Here is a 4,870-nt window from a genome sequence, read left to right on the forward strand (position 1 = left end):
TCCCGGCCCTCATTCATGCTTGACTCTTAGTCGAGGCCAACTCTTTCGCCATATCGTAAATCTTTAATTTTAATTAACTATTTTTAATTGCCATTAATTTATCATAAAACAGAGAACTTTAAAATAAATATTGCTGAGAAAGACTGCTTAGAATTTTCTAAAAGCTTTTTTAGAATCCTTGGCACTAGGTGAGCTTCATAGAATGCACTGGCGTACTACACTATTTATTCAAAATCTTTATCTTCCCGTAAGCCGGGCCTACGAAAACGTCAGGCGGAGCGGGCCAAATACTGAATACCCACACTAAGAGTAAACAGGATCCGGAATGTTAATGTGGGCTTCCGATCAACCATATTGAGCTCGAGTTTTGAGTACATCCTGAGGCAAACGGAAAAAAATTCTTGGAGGAATTAGGCTATTGACGTAAATCGAACTTACCACCAGCGACCAATCACAACACAATCAGTGCTGTTTTGCGTTTATAAGGGTCATGAATGCATCAGTACAGCAGTACTTCACAGTCTCTTAGCTAAAGGACATTAACTGAACTTGGAGAGAAACACGATCGACATCCACTGTCCCTCGTACTTCGCTAAAGGAGAGTCATGCTCATTAATCGTCACGTCTCATTAATCGTCAGAGGGATATCCAGATGTTTAATGGGAATCATAGGAGTGTGCTTTGCGTTATTTTCATCACTGTACCAGTTTTTCCCCGGCCTGAATGATCAGAATAAACCAGAAGCTGTCGAGAATAATTGGTTTGGAGGTAAGAGCAGCTCAGTTTGGAGATGTTACTAGTCGTCAAGGGATTTTTAGATTATTTTTCAAGTCACTGATTTGAACAAACAACAATAAGTCTATATTTTCTTCGCTTTCCTTTATCCACGCAAATAATTAAATTACCATATGCAAACTTTGTTTGCTTGGGAATGGGTAATTTCTGATTCTCAACAGGTTACCGAACAAATTCCTAAAAAAATTGACAAATTAATTTTGATACGCTTCATACATATACTTCTTTGTGTTTCGTTAGACACACATGCAGTTCAGTTCACAGAGAATTTGGCAGATGAAGTTCTGGTTTAGAGAAAGAAGAAGTGAACACGGACAAAAATCAAACAAGAGGGATTGCTGTAGCTGTCGCAATTTGTGAAAAACTCAGTTATAGAACATTGTGCGAAACACCTAGTTGACTTTAAATCAAACCATTTAAAAACTCAAGTAATTAATAATCATGAATACGTGTGATGTCTATCATCGATAATCGTATATAAAAGTACTCGATAATCGTACATATGTTATTAGACCTTATTAGGGCCAAGAGTGTCTTTGTTCTTCTTTCCTTTTTGTTTTACGCTTCACTTAATTTTTGTTTGTTTGTTTGTTTTTTTGGTTTTTTTTTTCTTCGGAGCAGTTAGCGCACAATGTTAAGGTCAAATTCACATTCGAATACTTTTTGTTCTAGTGTATGTGCTTATTGTTCAATGACTTAGAAAAAAGAAACAGGGCTGAATAAATCAAGACAATGATGTCATATTTATTTAAAGGAAGTCAGAGGGTTGCGATACATAATGAAAGTCTACCACTAAAATCCCTCTTCTGGGAACTTGACTGGACAGGATTACATCCTCTACAGTTTTACGACCTTACAATTGCATCGGTTGTTAATAATTTGACTATATTGTCAAATAAATTCGGGGTGAAAGCAATTAAGCTACTTTTAGTCAGTAAATCATAGAAATATCACATTAAGTTTATTAAGCTGCGTGCAAGAAGTAGAATATGTGTCATCGGTAGTTAACGCGAAAGTTTCCCAATATACGTTACAGCTGGTTTCGTTTAAAACTGGATATACACCATTCCAACTAGAACTTTCCAAAATGTTCCAAAATGAACGAATCGAGTCGAAGCGAAATCAGTGATATCGCGCATGCCACGTCGACAGTGTCCATTTTGCCGCGTTTTCGTCATCGCAGGTCTAGCAAGTTATCGTGTTTTTTCTATCTGTGAATTATTCTTGTAAAATCAAACTTTGCCCACAATTCACAATGCGATTGATAGCAGAAGATACTCACAGGAAAAAACACATCAGTCACAGTTGCAGCGCTTTCGTGGCTTTCTGTGACCTTCCGATGACAATGATTCGGGGATTCCCCTTTTATAAGACTTGTCACACAATACGGTCTCAACTTACCTCTCGAAACTGAAACCTGTCATGAGTATCAAAATGTGAAACTGAAAGCGTCTTTTGTCGCAGGTTGCAGGTTGCAATGTCCAAGTCAATGACTTAATTGCAATCAGTTAAGATCACGTTTCGTGACGGCTTCATTTTGGCTGATTCGATTAGCTCCGTCGACACATTCGTTCAAAAGCGAAACAAAGATGAAGCCCTTTTGAATACAGATTACCACAAGTGAGGTTACGAATTCATCAAATGTGCAACAAACAGCAGATCAAAAACTTGAATCTCAAGTTGAGAATATATCTATGCAAAGGATGATTGCATCGTTGTATTTAAAATTAGCGCCTCAGGTCTTATTAGTGTCATATAGTCAGGTTTCAGCTAAGTAATTTAGTTTTAATTTTAATTTATTAGATTCGCCGACATGCAAGGACACCGCAACAGCTTGTGCCAATTACAGCGGGCCCAGTAAACCCACCCATCCCACCCTAGGGGAGGACCGTCATCCATCACACATCAATCTCGTGTGTGGGAAATTAACGTCTCCTACCCCCCAAGTAGAAGCCTTTGTCGCAATTAAATGTGCAAACAAGTAATCCTTCAGATTTTAAATAGGGAGTTTAAGCAAATCACTACGGCTGGCGCTGCTACGGCTATCGTGGTTGACGAGGCTTGGGGAGAGTACGTCGCCGAAGCCCGCCAAAATTCAACTTTAAGCAACGCGAACTACAAACCTAGTACGGCTGAGAAGTTAAGCGTCTTCGCGGTAGTTTTTGCACGTCTAAAAACTCAAAATGACTTCGTTCAAAGGGACGAGGGATTCCAACGTTTGTAAAAAAAAATTGTGCGCGATCCTGTGCACAGCGAATGAGTGAATTCAAACATTTAAGCTTACGTGTTGTAAAATTGCCAGTTTGGAGCTTATAAACAACAAAGCAAAGTTTCTACTCGGTCCCTTGTAACCCTCGTCATTCCTCGGCTTCAGCTATTTGAATTTCAAGTAGTCTTTGAGGTTTTAAAGGAAAAGTTAGACTTTCTACTAATGCATTTCTCCTTGCGTTCGCTGCGTTCTCCATGTGCACACTGCTTTGATCCTTCGACAAACCCGGCCGCAAAAATAAAGGCAGATTCACTCGGTAAGGGACAGCAAGCTTGATAAATATTCCCGATAAGCTATTTTTAAAGATGTTAAGTGTATTTCAATAGTTAAAATTGCTCAGGAGAATGAATAAAGCGAAGAAAGAAGCGAGATAAGTTCACGTACCACAGACTACGCCGAAACCTCCCCACTCGCGTAGAAGGATTTCCCGCTACGGCTGGATGGGTACCACTGACATGCGCATTGACTCGTTTCTGGACAACTTTACTTCCGGTAGCCGTAGCAGCGCCAGCCGTAGTGATTTGCTTAAACTCCCTAATGTTGCTGTCAAAGGTGAGTAAGCCTAACTCAAACTACTACAATACTCTCTAAGGCTGGATTCAAACCTTAACCAAATACACTTAATTTATTTTCACTGATTAGTTCTTCAAAACAACCGTGACATGCTCACTTACGTTTCGAAATTATCGAGCCTTGAGTAAAAATCATAAATAATGCATGAACGGCACACATGCATGGATGCTGGTTTACTGAATCACTGAAAAACATCGCCGACGAACAGTTTTCCATAAGGAATTGTCGGTGAAAATTTTTGCATCCACTAGTTTTGAATCAATTCTCCAAATGACGTCTTAGTCAACTAAATATTTCTTAAAACGTTCCATAATTGAGTTTTTAACAATTTACGACACCAATCATTGTTGTTTCACTCTTGTCAGCGTTTATATCTTCTTTCTCTAAACCAGAGCGTCATCTGCCACATACTCTGTGCTCTGAACTGGATTTGTGCCTAACAATGAAAAAAAGGAGCAAATGTATGAGGTGTATCAAACTCTTTTGTAACATTTTAAGAATTTGTCTAGTAATCTGTTGAGAAGTAGAAGGTAGTTACGCAAAAAATTTGCATATGGTTGCGTGATAGAGGAAAGCCGCTCTCCTTTCCTTTCTCGCGGCGAAGAAGATAAAGATTCATCGTTTTTTTACTGAAATCAATGACTTGAAAATAATTTTAAAATCCCTTGATCATTCGTCGCCTATCCAAACTGAGGTGCTCTTACCTTCAAACCAATTATGCTCGACAGCTTCTGGTTTATTCTGATCCTTCAGGCCGAGGAAAAACTGGTATAGCGATGAAAATAACGAAAAACACACTCCTACAATTTCCATTAAACATCGGGATATCCTTCTGAAAACGTGACGATTAATGAGCATGACCTCTGACGAAAGTATGAGGGGCAGTGGCTGTCGTGCTTCTCTTCAAGTTCAGCAAATTTTCTTTAGTAGAGGAACTGCACTGATGCACCAACTAACCTCCCCGTACAATATAAACGCACTGAATGTGTTTGATTGGTCGCTTGTTGCAAGATTGATGTACGCTAACCACGTGCGGCATTGTTTCATATACCTATTTTTTTTCAATTACTCACGCTCTGACTGTTCTAAATACATGGCTCGGCAGGTTGTGTCAAAGTACAATAGAACTGTTCCAGCTAACCTTTCCGTGTGGAGTTCCCGTGAAAGCAGAGCAGTACAGCCGTACATTCCATGATCCTTATAAGATACGGAATCAAGGAATTCAGAAAATTC

General features: G+C 39.2%; 2 long non-coding RNA genes across 2 annotated transcripts; one reads left to right on the forward strand and one right to left on the reverse strand.

Moving 5' to 3' along the window:
- Positions 1-636: 636 nt before the first annotated feature.
- Positions 637-1,552, forward strand: LOC148732361 (uncharacterized). Its single transcript, XR_016000829.1, has 2 exons — positions 637-768; positions 1,036-1,552. It is a non-coding gene; the product is annotated as an uncharacterized LOC148732361 (long non-coding RNA).
- A 2,118-nt stretch (positions 1,553-3,670) lies between these two features.
- LOC148732362 (uncharacterized) lies at positions 3,671-4,669 on the reverse strand. Its single transcript, XR_016000830.1, has 2 exons — positions 4,342-4,669; positions 3,671-4,073 (listed from the first exon to the last, which is right to left on the reverse strand). It is a non-coding gene; the product is annotated as an uncharacterized LOC148732362 (long non-coding RNA).
- Positions 4,670-4,870: the final 201 nt, after the last annotated feature.

This window comes from Stylophora pistillata, chromosome 4 (genome assembly GCF_964205215.1).
Source record: "Stylophora pistillata chromosome 4, jaStyPist1.2, whole genome shotgun sequence".
Taxonomy (NCBI): domain Eukaryota; kingdom Metazoa; phylum Cnidaria; class Anthozoa; order Scleractinia; family Pocilloporidae; genus Stylophora; species Stylophora pistillata.